This window comes from Bombina bombina, chromosome 2, assembly GCF_027579735.1.
Source record: "Bombina bombina isolate aBomBom1 chromosome 2, aBomBom1.pri, whole genome shotgun sequence".
NCBI classification, from domain to species: Eukaryota; Metazoa; Chordata; class Amphibia; order Anura; family Bombinatoridae; genus Bombina; species Bombina bombina.
This window is the reverse complement of record NC_069500.1, coordinates 1,324,714,654-1,324,733,309: the sequence shown is the minus strand read 5'-3', so window position 1 is coordinate 1,324,733,309 and position 18,656 is coordinate 1,324,714,654.

Below are 18,656 nucleotides of genomic sequence, written 5' to 3'. Positions count from 1 at the left end.
GTAGGTTTTATTTAGATTTATTTTAATTATATTTAAGTTAGGGGGGTTAGGGTTAGATTTAGGGTTAGGGGTTAATAACTTTAGTATAGTGGTGGCGACGTTTAGGGTGGCAGATTAAGGGTTAATAAATGTAGGTAGGTGGTGGCGATGTTAGGGACGGCAGATCAGGGGTTAATAATATTTTATATTTGCGTTAAGGCCAAAAAAGTGTGCGGTGCCCCTAAATCTGCAAGACTCGTAATAGCAGCGGGCGTGAAAAAGCAGCATTAGGACCTGTTAACGCTGCATTTTCACCTTCCCGCAAAACTCGTAATCTAGCCAAGAATTTGGTTACCAAAATGGTAGTAATTGAGAGTATACAGATTTAATTACAACAGTTTAAAACCCATAAGGAATATGATGGGTAAATTTAAAAAGGATTTGATTAGTATTAAAAAGAAAAAAAGATTATGCAGAATCAGAATGACTACTCAAGAGGAGTGGTTTATACTAATAAAGCAAAAAGGACCCAAAAAGCCCCTTTGCTTGATAATACTTAATAATTTTAAGGAGAATCATAGGAAAAAGGTCAATAGGTCAAAAAATAAGAACAAAAATAGAGACACTAATAAATAGCATTAGAATGAAGGTAAGGTTAGGAATCATCAGGAGAGGTCTCTAAGAACCCTCCTTCTAATAGATTTCAGATTCTTAATCAGCTCCCGATTGAACAATCTGATGGAGAGGTCCCATCCATTTCCTCCAACTCTGATGAGTCTAGGAACTATTTTTATTCTTAAGCCACTCAGCCTTTTTTTAGATCAGGGTCTACCATAAGTGGATTCCTATCAGAGAAGCAGGTTGCCTCCCTTGCTCCCAAGAAAGAAAAATGTAAAAAAATTAAAAAAGGCATATACTATTTATCCTCACATGCTCTTTCTGGTGAGTAAGTGAGGATTCTAGGGAGAGGCCTATAGTTTAATCCTTCTTATAAACGCAATTTTTTTTAATGTTAAATATTTTTAAAAGTGAACTGATTTGTGAAAAAATTATCTTTACAGAAGTATTTTGCAGTAAAGAAACTTATAGATTCAACACACTTAAATATTCTTACTAATTTCATGGTATCAAGACCTATGGATAAAATAATATATAGTGATAACCTGCAGCATTAAAACAGAGTGATCTATGCAGAGAAACAAAAAGGTAAACTACTGTTCCTGCTGTTCGGAGATTAAAGCCACAGGACCGCATCACCGATTCCCGGTGTAAGTATAAGTGTTAACCTTACTTTGGTGCCTTTGTTGCCGTTTTATCGGTCTTTCGTCTTGTTCCAGCCTAAACTGAAAATTGAAAACTTCTTCAATCTGGGCTCAAGCAAAGACCGTCTCACCGAATGTATTGTTATATCAGGGGATCGTCCATTTCCATTCACTGTTTTTAAATTTCTAATTGTTGCACATTGTATTGTTGCATTTAAGGAATTGTTGCCATCTGTTTACTACACATACCCTTGCGTCTGATCAGCGCATCTGACAAATTGTACTCTGTATTTTACTATTTTACTGTTCATTTTTTATTATTAAATATATGCAGTATTTTGCACATTAATTTATGTTGTTATTCACTATTTTGGTTATATTCGGCTAGATTTAGAGTTTTGTCGGTAACGACCCGTGTAGCTAACGCTGGCTTTTTTTCTCCTGCACCTTTTAAATACCGCTGGTATTGAGAGTTCACAGAAGGGCTGCGTTAGGCTCCAAAAAGGGAGCGTATAGCATATTTACCGCCACTGCAACTCTCAATACCAGCGGTGCTTACGGACGCGGCCAGCTTCAAAAACGTGCTCGTGCATGATTCCCCCATAGGAAACAATGGGGCTGTTTGAGCTGAAAAAAACCTAACACCTGCAAAAAAAGCAGCGTTCAGCTCCTAATGCAGCCCCATTGTTTCCTATGGGGAAACACTTCCTATGTCTGCACCTAACACTCTAACATGTACCCCGAGTCTAAACACTGCTAACCTTACACTTATTAACCCCTAATCTGTCGCCCCCGCTATCGCTGACACCTGCATATTTTTTTTAACCCTAATCTGCCGCTCCGTACACCGCCGCAACCTACGTTATCCCTATGTACCCCTAATCTGCTGCCCCTAACACCGCAACCCCTATATTATATTTATTAACCCCTAATCTGCAGCCCCCAGTGTCGCCTCCACCTACCTACAATAATTAACCCATAATCTGCCGACCGGACCTCACCGCTACTATAATAAATGTATTAACCCCTAAAGCTAAGTCTAACCCTAACACTAACACCTCCCTAAGTTAAATATAATTTAAATCTAACGAAATAAATTAACTCGTATTAAATAAATTAATCCTATTTAAAGCTAAATACTTACCTGTAAAATAAACCCTAATATAGCTACAATATAAATAATAATTATATTGTAGCTATTTTAGGATTTATATTTATTTTACAGGCAACTTTGTATTTATTTTAACCAGGTACAATAGCTATTAAATAGTTAAGAACTATTTAATAGCTACCTAGTTAAAATAATTACAAAATTACCTGTAAAATAAATCCTAACCTAAGTTACAATTAAACCTAACACTACACTATCAATAAATTAATTAAATACAATACCTACAATTACCTACAATTAAACCTAACACTACACTATCAATAAATTAATTAAATACAATACCTACAAATAAATACAATTAAATAAACAAACTAAAGTACAAAAAATAAAAAAATATTTACAAACATTAGAAAAATATTACAACAATTTTAAACTAATTACACCTACTCTAAGCCCCCTAATAAAATAACAAAGACCCCCAAAATAAAAAAATGCCCTACCCTATTCTAAAATTAAAATAGAAAAGCTCTTTTACCTTACCAGCCCTGAAAAGGGCCTTTTGCGGGGCATGCCCCAAAGAATTCAGCTCTTTTGCCTGTAAAAAAAAACCCATACAATACCCCCCCCAAAATTACAACCCACCACCCACATACCCCTAATCTAACCCAAACCCCCCTTAAATAAACCTAACACTAAGCCCCTGAAGATCCTCCTACCTTATCTTCACCACACCGGGTATCAGCGATTGGTCCAGGCTCCGATGTCTTGATCCAAGCCCAAGCGGGGGGCTGAAGATGTCCATGATCAGGCTGAAGTCTTGATCCAAGCGGGAGCTGAAGAGGTCCATGATCCGGCTGAAGTCTTGATCCAAGCGGGAGCTGAAGAGGTCCATGATCCGGCTGCCTTCATAAACATTGGAGTATTTTAAGACAAGATCCCATTCTTAATATTATTATAAGTGCGAGATCTAGATGTGAATATAGGCAAACCCCTACACTGACAAATAAATTAGCTCCCAGTAAAGTGGTTCTACATAAAAATGTGGGCTATAACAGTGGACAGAACCCCATGAACTTTTCTTTACAAGAAAGGTGTATACAGGTGTGGGAGGACCAAGTACTAGATGTGTAAATTTGTGACACATGGATGTACAACTTTTAGATCTCCTGCCACAGGGGAAATTTTCCCATCAATAGTCGCCTATCTTGTACTTCCATGTATGTCATTAAAGGGACAGTTTACTCAAATATTATCTCCCCTTTAATGTGTTCCCAATGATCCACTTTACCTGCTGGATTGTATTAAATTGTTTGCAAGTATTTCCATTACTCTTATATTGGCATTTGAAATAGTTGATTTGGCCTGTGGTATCCCCACCTATCCTGAAGGATTTTGGCCTTAAGGCCAAGCTGTGTAAACACAGCCAGTAGAAGAAATTAGACTCCCTGTGGTGTATAGAAGAGATAATTCCATTTGGCTAAATGTAGAGTTTGGCGTTAGCCGTCAAAAGCAGCATTAAGGGGTCCTTAAATTTTTTTAACCCCTAATCTGCCGACCGGACACTGCCACCACCTACATTATAGCTATGAACCCCTAATCTGCTGCCCCTAACATCGCCGACACCTACATTATATTTATTAACCCCTAATCTGCCCCCCCCAACGTTGCCGCTACTTAACTACAATTATTAACCCCTAATCTGCCGACCGGACCTCGCCGCCACTATAATAAATGTATTAACCCCTAAACCGCTGCACTCCCGCCTCGCAAACACTATAATAAATTTTATTAACCCCTAATCTGCCCTCCCTAACATCGCCGCCACCTAACTACAATTATTAACCCCTAATCTCCCGCCCACAATGTCGACGCTAATATAATAAAGTTATTAACCCCTAAACCTAAGTCTAAACCTAACCCTAACACCCCCTAACTTAAATATAATTTTAATTAAAAGAAATAAATTTACTATCATTAAATAAATTATTCCTATTTAAAACTAAATACTTACCTATAAAATAAACCCTAATATAGCTACAATATAACTAATAGTTACATTGTAGCTATTTTAGGATTTATATTTATTTTACAGGCAACTTTGTATTTATTTTAACTAGGTACAATAGCTATTAAATAGTTAATAACTATTTATTAGCTACCTAGTTAAAATAAGTACAAAATTACCTGTAAAATAAATCCTAACCTAAGTTAAAAATACACCTAACACTACACTATTAATAAATTAATTAAATAAATTAACTACAATTAGCTAAACTAAAATACAATTAAATAAACTAATCTATAATACAAAAAAAAAAAAAACACTAAATTACAAAAAATAAAAAAATTACAAGAAGTTTAAACTAATTACACCTAATCTAAACCCTAATAAAATAAAAAAGCCCCCCAAAATAATAAAATGCCCTACCCTATTCTAAATTACAAAAGTAATCAGCTCTTTTACCAGCCCTTAAAAGGGCTTTTTGCGGGGCATTGCCCCAAAGTAATCAGCTCTTTTACCTGTAAAAAAAATACAACCCCCCCAACATTAAAACCCACCACCCACATACCCCTACTCTAACCCACCCAAACCCCCTTAAAAAAACCTAACACTTACCCCCTGAAGATCCCCCTACCTTGAGTCGTCTTCACCCAACCGGGCCGAAATCTTCATCCAAGGTGCGCAGAAGAGGTCCTTCGTCCGGTAGAAGTCTTCATCCAGGCGGCGTCTTCAATCTTCATCCATCCGGAGCGAAGCGGAGCCATCTTCCAAGGAGCCGACGTGGAGCCATCCTCTTCATCCGGAGTCTTCTTACACAATGACGGTACCTTTAAGTGACGTCATCCAAGATGGCGTCCCTTCAAATCAGCCAATCGGATTGAGCTTGCATTCTACTGGCTGTTCCAATCAATTGGCTGTTGAATCAGCCAATCAGATTTTTCCTACCTTAATTCTGATTGGCTGATAGAATCCTATCAGCCAATCGGAATTCGAGGGACGCCATCTTGGATGACGTTACTTAAAGGAACCTTCATTCGTCGGGAGTCGCCGGAAGAAGAGGATGGATCCGCGTTGGCTGTTTCAAGATGGTCCCGCTCCGCGCCGGATGGAAGAAGATAGAAGATGCCGCCTGGATGAAGATGTCTACTGGTCCGGATGTCCTCTTCTTGCCGGATAGGATGAAGACTTCGGACCCTCTTCTGGACCTCTTCTTGCCGGATTGGATGAAGACTTCGGACTCTCTTCTGGACGGATCGGTGATACCTGGCGTGGTGAAGATAAGGTAGGAAGATCTTCAGGGGCTTAGTGTTAGGTTTTTTAAGGGGGGTTTGGTTGGATTAGATTAGGGGTATGTGGGTGGTGGGTTGTAATGTTGGGGGGGTATTGTATGTTTTTTTTAAATGCAAAAGAGCTGTTTTCTTTGGGGCATGCCCCGCAAAAGGCCCTTTTAAGGGCTGGTAAGGTAAAAGATCTGTTAACTTTTTATTTTAGAATAGGGTAGGGCATTTTTTTTTATTTTGGGGGGCTTTGTTATTTTTTTAGGGGGCTTAGAGTAGGTGTAATTAGTTTAAAATTCTTGTAATCTTTTTTTATTTTTTGTAATTTAGTGTTTGTTTTTTTTTGTAATTTAGTTTAGTTGATTTAATTGTAGATAATTGTAGATAGTTTAGTTAATTAATTTATTGATAGTGTAGTGTTAGGTTTAATTGTAACTTAGGTTAGGATTTATTTTACAGGTAATTTTGTAATTATTTTAACTAGGTAGCTATTAAATAGTTATTAACTATTTAATAGCTATTGTACCTAGTTAAAATAAATACAAAGTTGCCTGTAAAATAAACATAAATCCTAACATAGCTACAATATAATTATTATTTATATTGTAGCTATATTAGTGTTTATTTTACAGGTAAGTATTTAGTTTTAAATAGGATTAATTTATTTAATAAGAGTTAATTTATTTTGTTAGATTTAAATTATATTTAATTTAGGGGGGTGTTAGGGTTAGGGTTAGACTTAGCTTTAGGGGTTAATACATTTATTAGAGTAGCGGCGAGGTCCGGTCGGCAGATTAGGGGTTAATACTTGAAGTTAGGTGTCGGCGATGTTAGGGAGGGCAGATTAGGGGTTAATAAAATTTATTATAGGGTTTTTGAGGCGGGAGTGAGGCGGTTTAGGGGTTAATACATTTATTATAGTGGCGGAGAGGTCCGGTCGGCAGATTAGGGGTTAAGAAGTGTAGGTAGGTAGCGGCGACGTTGGTGGGGGGCAAATTTAGGGGGGTGTTAGGGTTAGGGTTAGACTTAGCTTTAGGGGTTAATACATTTATTAGAGTAGCGGCGAGGTCCGGTCGGCAGATTAGGGGTTAATACTTGAAGTTAGGTGTCGGCGATGTTAGGGAGGGCAGATTAGGGGTTAATAAAATTTATTATAGGGTTTTTGAGGCGGGAGTGAGGCGGTTTAGGGGTTAATACATTTATTATAGTGGCGGAGAGGTCCGGTCGGCAGATTAGGGGTTAAGAAGTGTAGGTAGGTAGCGGCGACGTTGGTGGGGGGCAAATTAGGGGGTAATGAATATAATATAGGGGTCGGCGATGATAGGGGCAGCAGATTAGGGGTACATAGGGATAATGTAGGTTGCGGCGGTGTACGGAGCGGCAGATTAGGGTTTAATAATAATATGCAGGGGTCAGTGATAGCGGGGGCGGCAGATTAGGGGTTAATAAGTGTAAGGTTAGGGGTGTTTAGACTCGGGGTACATGTTAGGGTGTTAGGTGCAGACTTAGGAAGTGTTTCCCCATAGGAAACAATGGGGCTGCGTTAGGAGCTGTATGCTGCTTTTTTGCAGGTGTTAGGTTTTTTTTTCAGCTCAAACTGCCCCATTGCTTCCTATGGGGAAATCGTGCATGAGCACGTTTTAGCTGCTTACCGCTACCGTAGGCAACGCTGGTATTGAGAGTTGAAGTGGCGGTAAATATGCCTGTACGCTCCCTTTTTGGAGCCTAACGCAGCCCTTCAGAGAACTCTAAATACCAGCGTTGTTTAAAAGGTGCGGGGGATAAAAAACACGCGTAGCTAACGCACCCCTTCTAACACAAAACTCTAAATCTAGGTGATTGTGTTTAATCCTCAAATCCACTTGACTTCTTTATTAAGTAGGTCCTTAATCCTTCCTATCACCACCTCATCATTTCTTTTTAGCCCTATCAATAACCATGAATCTAAGCTGACTTGCCTGGTGGCTCATTTCAAGGAAATGTACAGGAACAGACAAATGAGTTGTTGATTAATTTCTAATTGGAGATTTGTGTTGACAAATCCTATCTATCTATCTATCTATCTATCTATCTATCTATCTATCTATCGTTTTGCCCTACGGAACATCCTGACTCCTTCACTCTGATGAAAGACCTTACTAGATTTTTCAGAAGATTGAGACTTAAAGCATTTTTCAATAACCTTGAGAGGATATATTTGCAAAACAAATATAGCAGTGCTTCAAATGTGAAGTCATGTGATACTGGGGACTATGGATTGCATTCTAAAAGTAATTTTAACCATTCTGGAGACCATCCTGCAGTGAAGACTTTTATTAAAAGTGTGGACTCTGAATTCCAACGACTTATGATTATTTTTTTTTGAAGGGTACTTTTTCTTATAATTTACCTAAGGGCCAATCAGATGCTTTAATATCTTTAGAAAAAGATGGCAGTATCCCCATTAATCCAGCCAATAAATGCAGAGCTGTAGTTGTCATGGACACAGGCAAATATCAAGCTGAAGTTAACGACAGTTAAATTATGTGTTTGTGTATGAAACATTAGATAAAGATACTACTACTAATGCCATATAAAAGAGCTTGTGCAAGTATTATGCTGTGCACTTCGTAATAATTTGGTCACTCAAAAATTATATGACATCCTGTTACCAATTAAGCACCCAGTGGTTTCCCTATTTTATATAATCCAAAAAGTTGACAAAAACCTAGAAAACCCTCATGGGCATCACATAGTCACTGGTATTGGGTTATTATTAAGTCCCACAGATCAATTTTTAGATAACAGTTTGTCTCTTTTAGAAACACAGGGTAAATCTTACATTAAAGATACTATGCATTTTCTTGACTTGATTAAACAGTTTGACAACATGGATGATAAGGTGCTGTTGTCTACTTGGGTTGTCACATCACTGTACACTGTTATCCCCCACTCAGTGGGCCTTGACTGTGTGAAGAGAGCTCTAACATCCAGTAGAAAATACAACTCCTAGTTGGATCTAGTTGTACAATAATTGAAAATGGACTTAACTAATAATTTCTTTATCTTTTTCATGCAAAAAAAACAGGCACAGCGATGTGGTCTAATGTGATGGGGTCTAATTGTTATGGATACTATTCAAGACAAATTTGTGTATAATCATCCACTATATAGACAGTTTTGCTGGGATGGTACTGCTACATAGAAGTTTTTTTAATTGTGTTGCGGGCCCCCCTGACAAACTGTTGGAACTCAAAATGGACTTGGAGAAAGATGTTACTTTTTTCAAATTTAGTTGTAAACTGTATTGCCATCAGGTGGAATGTTTAGATACTATTGTGTCTAAGTATAATGACAGATTCATTACTGATTTATTTGTTAAGTCCACCAATCACAATATACTGTTACACAGAAAAAGGTTTAATCCTCCAAGAGTATTTTAGAGTGTACCCAAGTTACTCATGGTGCTTGTCAATAGAATTGTCTCAAACTCCAAAACAAGACAGTTAAGGTCACATGAGATGAGGAGAAGTTTGTACAGCAAGGTTATAATAAAAAGGAACTCCTTGACATTAAGGATACTTTGGATACTCCCACTAATAAGTGAAAAGGACCTGAAGTAGCGAGAATACATTTTGTAAGTACCTTTAACACAATGACTAAACAGGAAATTGGTATTATTAAGAGAAATTGGTCTCTCTCACAGTAAGCATTCCATGAGGTTAGAGAATTTAAAGAAATCCCCAGAGCCTCATTTTGAAGAGGTAATACCATAGGCAGAAGATTGGTACATGCTATTTCTAACAACACCACTGAGCAAATACATATTTTTTTGGCACACCCAGACATGGAACTTTCCATGCCTTGGTTGTGCACAATGTAACAGGGTAATCAAAGAACGTTCAAGTTCCCACACCTATACAGGCATACAATTTAATATACCTGGACATTTCACATGTAATTCCACATATGTGGTGTATGCCCTTAAATGCCCATGTGGACTTTTATATGTAGAGGAGACCGCTCAAAAAAATAAAAATTGGATTTGATTGTCAACACAAATCAATAATTAGAAATTAATCTACAGACCATTTGCCTGTTCCTGCCCATTTCCTTGAAATGGGTCACCAGGCCAGTCAGCTTAGATTCATGGTTATTTATATGACTCAAAAGAGATAAAGAGGTGGTGATAGGACTAAGGACCTACTTCATAAAGTAGCCAAGTGGATTGGGCAATTAAACACAATGTACCCCAAAGGTCTTAATAGGGATTTCAATTTGCTTCCATTTATTTAGAGCTTAGTTATCAAGGTTTAATTAATAATTGTAAAGTTATTGCATTACACTGTCCCATTCAATTGAAGTTTCAGCTACTTTTGTTTTTAATTAGGTATTCCAATGATAAACCAAAAGGAGGGGGTTACGATATGTGGTAATTTGATATCTCTGGAAATATTATGTAATTTACAAAAAGAGATGAGTACAGGGATATGTTACTACATTCCTGCATTTAGCTTCATTACAAACATAGGTTATCAGGCTCATTTTATTGGGGCATACTTATATCTGGCACATGGCTCGATGACACTTTTTCACAGTACTATACTCTTTACCAGGCACTTACCCAGTATATTATTGTTTATCAATTCCAGTCCTGAAATATCTATAAATGGCCAGATTCTCTGGATGTCCCTACCCGAGTGTAGGTGAGTCTATCACAGTGAATGAGAAGCTGACTAGTCCAGGCAGGGAATTAGAATTTGATCTATGAGGGGTACTTGAACGTATAACCGATACTGATTTCTGTGAAATGTTGTAAACATACACAGCAAAGTTTTACCTGTTCAAAACCCATTTCGCTCTTTTTGAACAGCATAATTATTTAAATGTAGTGATGTCGCGAACTTAAAATTTTCCATTCGTGAACGGATGAACGCGAACGTCCGCAAAAGTTTGCGAACGGGCGAACCTCCATAGACTTCAATAGGCAGGCAAACTTTAAAACCCACAGGGACTCTTCCTGGCCACAATAGTGATGGAAAAGTTGTTTCAAGGGGACTAACACCTGGACTGTGGCATGCCGGGGGGGGGGGGATCCATGGCAAAACTCCCATGGAAAATTACATAGTTGATGCAGAGTCTGTTTTTAAGCCATAAAGGGCATAAATCACCTAACATTCCTAAATTGTTTGGAATAACGTGCTTTAAAACATCGGGTATGATGTTGTATCAATCAGGTAGTGTAAGGATTATGCCCGCTTCACAGTGACAGACCAAACTCCCCGTTTAAAGGGACAGTCTACACCAGAATTTTTTTGTTTTAAAAGATAGATAATCCCTTTATTACCCATTTCCCAGTTTTGCATAACTAACACATTTATAATAATATACTTTTAACCTCTGTGATTATCTTGTATCTAAGCCTCTGCAAACTGCCCCTTTTTTTCAGTTCTTTTGACAGACTTGCAGTCTAGCCAATCAGTGACTGCTCCCAGATAACTTCTCGTGCACGAGCACAGTGTTATCTATATGAAATACATGAACTAACACCCTCTAGTGGTGAAAAACTGTTAAAATGCAATCTGAAAGAGGTGGGCTTCAAGGTCTAAGAAATTAGCATATGAACCTCCTAGGTTAAGCTTTCAACTAAGAATACCAAGAGAACAAAGCAAAATTGGTGATAAAAGTAAATTGGAAAATTGTTTAAAATTTCATGCTCTATCTGAATCATGAAAGTTTATTTTGGCCTAGACTGTCCCTTTAACGCACCGCAAACAGTCCATTTGCATAACCGCAAACTCCAAATTTGCACAAGGTTGGATACCAAACTAGCCATGTCCCGTTCCTTGTCCTCACTGATGTCATTGAAGGCCTCTTCCTCCACCCAGCCACGTACAACAAGGGTCCCCGAAAGGTGACAACAAGCCCCCTGGGACGCCTGCTGTGTTTGGTCTTCCACCTCCTCAAAGCCACGTTCCTCCTCTGACTCTTCTTCAGACTCCTCTCTCTGGGTTTCCTCTCTCTGCATTATTATAAGGTGTGTTAAGTAGTACTATTCCTATCAGTTTAATCCCTGTTCCATCCCCTATCAGGGGACGTGTATATGGCATGGATTTTAGGAACCGGGAGATGGAAAAAGATGCTTGGTCGGTCCTACTACTTCAAATTTGGGGCACTGCGCGTGCAATCTAATGTGCCACCAGATAGAAGTGGTGTGTTAAGTAGTACTATTCCTATCAGTTTAATCCCTGTTATGTGCCTTTTTTATTGGTTTGGTATTTGAAGACACAGTGCTGCACCAGAGGCCAGAAAAAATAGGCATGTACACATGCCTGAAAAATTAGGTATTGTTGCAGCCAGAAAAATTGATGTTTGTTTCCCAGGCAGAAAGTGCCCTAAAACATTGCGGCTTGAACCCTAGTTGGTGGCGGATAAGTCACGCAAGTCATCTGGCATTCGAAGATAAAATACAGCAGCGTGTGGACCATTTTTAGCCCAAGGCAGCTCATCTCATCAGGCCTTTTTTACTCAAATGTATCGCCCAATGTCAGTCCCTTTGGGATCCATCCCTCATTCATCTTAATAAAGGTGAGGTAATCTAGACGTTTTTGACCTAGGCGACTTCTCTTCTCAGTGACAATACCTCCTGCTGCACTGAAGGTCCTTTCTGACAGGAAACTTGAAGCGGGGCAGGCCAGAAGTTCTATAGCAAATTGGGATAGCTCAGGCCACAGGTCAAGCCTGCACATCCAGTAGTCAATGGGTTCATCGCTCCTCAGAGTGTCGAGATCTGCAGTTAAGGCGAGGTAGTCTGCTACCTGTCGGTCGAGTCGTTCTCTGAGGGTGGACCCCAAAGTGCTGTGGCTATGCATAGGAGTTAAAAAGCTCTGCATGTCCTCCATCAACAACACGTCTGTAAAGTGTCCTGTCCTTGCCGGCGTGGTCGTGGGAGTCGTAGGATTACTTTCACCTCTTCCCCTGTTAGATTCCCGTTGTGCTGTGACATCACCCTTATACGCTGTGTAAAACATACTTTTTAATTTATTTTGGAACTGCTGCATCCTTTCCAACTTGTGGTAAATAGGTAACATTTTAGGAACTTTATGCTTATACCGGGGGTCTAGTAGTGTGGACACAGGTCGTTCTCCTTCAGCTTTTTTATACGAGGGTCCCTCAACAGGCACGACAGCATGAAAGACCCCATTTGCACAAGGTTAGATGCAGAGCTACTCATGTCCTGTTCCTCGTCCTCAGTGATCTCACTGAAGGTATCTTCTTCCCCCCAGCCATGTACAACACCACGGGTACCAGATAGGTGACAAGGTGTTGTACATGGCTGGGATGCCTGTTGTGGGATGCCTGTTGTGGTTGGTCTTCCTCCTCCTCCTCAAAGCCACATTCCTCCTCTGACTCCTCTTCCTCACAATCCTCTTCCAGCATTGCCGCTGGTCCAGCAAGTGATGCTGATAAGGCTGTTTCTGGTGGTGATGGTGACCACAACTCTTCCTCTTCACACTCATCTACGGCCTGATCCAGCATTCTTCGCAGGGCATGCTCAAGGAAGAAAACAAATGGTATGATGTCGCTGATGGTGCCTTCGGTGCGACTGACTTGGTTTGTCACCTCCTCAAAAGGACGCATGAGCCTACAGGCATTGCGCATGAGCACCCAGTAACGTGGCAAAAAAATTCCCAGCTCCGCAGAGGCTGTCCTAGCACCCCGGTCATACAAATACTCATTAACGGCTTTTTCTTGTTTGAGCAGATGGTCGAACATTAGGAGTGTTGAATTCCAACATGTCGGTCTGTCGCAAATCAAGTGTCTCACTGGCATGTTGTTTCGCCGCTGGATATCGGAAAAGTGCGCCATGGTCGTGTAGGATTGCCTCAAATGGCCACACACCTTCCTGGCCTGCTTCAGGACGTTCTGTAAGCCTGGGTACTTATGCACAAAGCGTTGTACAATCAGATTACACACATGTGCCATGCACGGCACATGTGTCAACTTGCCCAACTTCAATGGCGCCGCCAAATTACTTCCGTTGTCAGAAACCACTTTGCCGAACTCCAGTTGGTGCAGAGTCAGCCACTGATCCACCTGTGGGTTCAGGGTGGACAGGAGTGTTGGTCCGGTGTGACTCTCTGCTTTCAGGCAAGTCAACCCCAAGATGGCATGACACTGCCGTATCCGGGATGTGGAATAGTACCTGCGGAGCTGGGGGGGGTGCTGTTGATGTGGAGCAAGACGCAGCAGCAGAAGTGGACTCAGCCGAGGAGGTTATGGAAGAGGATGGAGTAGGAGGAGCAGAGGAGGTGGCAGCAGGCCTGCCTGCAAGTCGTGGTGGTGTCACCTACTCCTCCTCTGCAGAGTCACGCATTACATGCTTGGCAGCCCTCAGCAAGTTTATCCAATGCGCAGTGTAGCTGATATACCTGCCCTGACCATGCTTTGCAGACCAGCTATCAGTGGTCATATGGACCCTTGCCCCAACACTGTGTGCCAGACATGCCATTACTTCCTTTCGCACAATCAAGTACAGGTTGGGGATTGCCTTTTGTGCAAAGAAATTTCGACTGGGTACCTTCCACTGCGGTGTCCCAATAGCTAAAAATTTTTTGAACGTCTCAGACTCCACCAGCTTGTATGGTAAAAGCTAGCGGGCTAACAGTTCAGACAAGCCAGCTGTCAGACGACGGGCAAGGGGTGACTTTGTGACATTGGCTTCTTACGCTCAAACATGTCCTTGACAGACACCTGACTGTAGGCAGATGAGCAGGAACTGCTCTGGAAGAGAGACGGAGTGGCGGATGGTTGAGAGGGGGCAAGGAGGACAACAGTGGTTGACGTGGCTGAAGATGGTGGACCAGGAGGAGGATGGCGGCTTTGAGTTTGTGTGCTGCTTCTACTCATGTGTTGATCCCATAGGCGTTTGTGATTTGCGATCATGTGCCTTCTTAAAGCAGTTGTACCTAGGTGGGTGTTGGACTTCCCATGACTCAGTTTCTTTTAGCACAGGTTGCAAATGGCATCGCTGTTGTCAGAGGCAGACACACAAAATAAATGCCACACTGCTGAGCTCTGCGATGACGGCATTCTGGTGGTGGCAACAGCATATGTTGATTGGCGTGCTGTCTGGCTGACCCTGGGTGCCGATGCATGCTGTCTGACTGTGCCACTAGCTCCTTCCGATGACCTCCCCCTGCTTCCAACTTGTCTCCTCCTCCTCCTCACTGTCTCCCCATCTGAACTTTCCCCCTGTTCTTCTTCTCTTCTAGCGGGCACCCACGTGACATCCACGGACGCATCGTCATCATCAACCGCTTCACTTGTATCTGACAAATCAACAAAGGAAGCAGCAGCGGGTACAACATCATCATCATCACACCGTACGTCCATGTCTGTAATGCTGCCTGACTGAGACATATCACTGTTATCTACATCCTCTGTCAATGATGGTTGCGCATCACTTATTTCTTCCAACTGATGTGTAAAAAACTCCTCTGACAGATCAAGTGCAGTGGCTGTGGTGCTAGTGTTGATGGTGGCGGCAGGCGGGCGAGTGGTAACTTGAGAGGTGCCCAAAGATAAGCTAGAGGAGGATGGTGCATCAAGGTTCGGAGCGGAAGCTATAGAAGATTGGGTGTCCTGTGTTATAAAGTCAACTATGTCCTCCTCAGAACTTTTCGAGTTCATGGGACATGGCCTCTGAACAATGGGCATTATTCTAGTGCCAAAGGGAATCACAGCACCACGACCACGATGGCACCTGCGGGGTGGCCTGCCTCTGCCTGTCATTTTTTTTTAAATGTACACTTACACTACTATTAGACAAGATATGAGTGGTGGCACTGGGCAAGTGGGCCCAGTATAAGCTGTGAGCCTGAAACAAAAAAGCAGACTGATGTTTCACAGACTCAGTCCAAAAAGTTTTTTTTGTTTTTAAATGTACACTTACACTGCTATTAAACAAGATATGAGTGGTGGCACTGGACAAGTGGGCACAGTATACGCTGTGAGCCTGACACAAAAAAGCAGCCTGATGTTTCACAGTCCAAAAAGTTTTTATTTTTTTTAAATGTACACTTACACTACTATTAAACAAGATATGAGTGGTGGCACTGGGCGAGTGGGCCCAATATAAGCTGTGAGCCTGAAACAAAAAAGCAGACTGATGTTTCAGAGTCCAAAAAGTTTTTTGTTTTTAAATTTACACTACTGTTACACCAGATATGAGTGGTGGCACTGGGCAGGTGGGCACAGTATACGCTGTGAGCCTGGCACACACGCTGGCAGGCAGGCAACTGCAATTAGATTACACTAGCAGACTGATGTTTCAAAGTCAAAAAAGTTTTTTTTTTTAAATTTACACTACTGTTACACCAGATATGAGTGGTGGCACTGGGCAAGTGGGCCTGGCACACACGCTGGCAGGCAGGCAACTGCAATTAGATTACACAAGCAGACTGATGTTTCACAGTCAAAAAAGTTTTTGTTTTTTTTAAACTTACACTACTGTTACACCAGATATCAGTGGTGTGGCACTGGGCAAGTGGGGCAGGCAGGCAACTGCAATTAGATTACACTAGCAGACTGATGTTTTACAGTCAAAAAAGTTTTTTTTTTAAATTTACACTACTGTTACACCAGATATGAGTGGTGTGGCTCTGGGCAAGTGGGCACAGTATACGTTGTGAGCCTTGCACACACGCTGGCAGGCAGGCAACTGCAATTAGATTACACTAGCAGACTGATGTTTCAAAGTCAAAAAAGTTTTTTTTTTTTTTAATTTACACTACTGTTACACCAGATATGAGTGGTGGCACTGGGCAAGTGGGCCTGGCACACACGCTGGCAGGCAGACAGGCAACTGCAATTAGATTACACAAGCAGACTGATGTTTCACAGTCAAAAAAGTTTTTTTTTTTTAAATTTACACTACTGTTACACCAGATATGAGTGGTGGCACTGGGCAAGTGGGCACCGTATACCCTGTGAGCCTGGCACACACGCTGGCAGGCAGTCAACTGCAATTAGATTACACTAGCAGACTGATGTTTCAAAGTCAAAAAAGTTTTTTTTTTTTTAATTTACACTACTGTTACACCAGATATGAGTGGTGGCACTGGGCAAGTGGGCCTGGCACACACGCTGGCAGGCAGGCAACTGCAATTAGATTACACAAGCAGACTGATGTTTCACAGTCAAAAAAGTTTTTTTTTTTTTTTTCATTTACACTACTGTTACACCAGATATGAGTGGTGTGGCACTGGGCAAGTGGGGCAGGCAGGCAACCGCAATTAGATTACACTAGCAGACTGATGTTTTACAGTCAAAAAAGTTTTTTTTTTAAATTTACACTACTGTTACACCAGATATGAGTGGTGTGGCTCTGGGCAAGTGGGCACAGTATACGTTGTGAGCCTTGCACACACGCTGGCAGGCAGGCAACTGCAATTAGATTACACTAGCAGACTGATGTTTCAAAGTCAAAAAAGTTTTTTTTTTTTTAATTTACACTACTGTTACACCAGATATGAGTGGTGGCACTGGGCAAGTGGGCCTGGCACACACGCTGGCAGGCAGACAGGCAACTGCAATTAGATTACACAAGCAGACTGATGTTTCACAGTCAAAAAAATTTTTTTTTTTTTAAATTTACACTACTGTTACACCAGATATGAGTGGTGGCACTGGGCAAGTGGGCACCGTATACCCTGTGAGCCTGGCACACACGCTGGCAGGCAGTCAACTGCAATTAGATTACACTAGCAGACTGATGTTTCACAGTCAAAAAAGTTTTTTTTTTTTTAATTTACACTACTGTTACACCAGATATGAGTGGTGGCACTGGGCAAGTGGGCCTGGCACACACGCTGGCAGGCAGGCAACTGCAATTAGATTACACAAGCAGACTGATGTTTCACAGTCAAAAAAGTTTTTTTTTTTAAATTTACACTACTGTTACACCAGATATGAGTGGTGTGGCTCTGGGAAAGTTGGTCTAGCACACAAGCTGGCAGGCAGGCAACTGCAATTAGATTACACTAGCAGACTGATGTTTCACAGTCAAAAAAGGTTGTTTTTTTTAAATTTACACTACTGTTACACCAGATATGAGTGGTGTGGCACTGGGCAAGTGGGTCTGGCACACAAGCTGGCAGGCAGGCAACTGCAATTAGATTACACTAGCAGACTGATGTTTCACAGTCAAAAAAGTTTTTTTTTTTTTAAATGCACACTACTGTTATACCAGATATAAGTGGTGTGGCACTGGGCAAGTGGGTCTGGCACACACGCTGGCAGGCAGGCAGTCAACTGCAAATAGATTACACTAGCAGACTGATGTTTCACAGTCAAAAAAGTTTTTTTTTTAATGTACACTACTGTTACACCAGATATGAGTGGTGGCACTGGGCTAGTGGACCTGGCACACACGCTGGCAGGCAGGCAACTGCAATTAGATTACACTAGCAGACTGATGTTTCACAATCAAAAAAGTTTTTTTTTTAAATTTACACTACTGTTACACCAGATATGAGTGGTGTGGCACTGGGCAAGTGGGTCTGGCACACACACTGGCAGGCAGGCAACTGCAATTAGATTACACTGGCAGACTGATGTTTCACAGTCAAAAAAGTTTTTTTTTTTTAATTTACACTACTGTTACACCAGATATGAGTGGTGTGGCACTGGGCAAGTGGGTCTGGCACACACGCTGGCAGGCAGGCAACTGCAATTAGATTACACTAGCAGACTGATGTTTCACAGTCAAAAAAGTTTTTTTTTTTTTAAATTTACACTACTGTTACACCAGATATGAGTGGTGTGGCACTGGGCAAGTGGGCCTGGCACACACGCTGGCAGGCAGGCAACTGCAATTTGATTACACTAGCAGACTCATGTTTCACAGTCAAAAAAGTTTTTTTTTTTTAATTTACACTACTGTTACACCAGATATGAGTGGTGGCACTGGGCAAGTGGCTTGGCAGGCCAGCAACTGCAATTTGATTACACAGGAAAAAAATAAATAAATAAATAATTATATT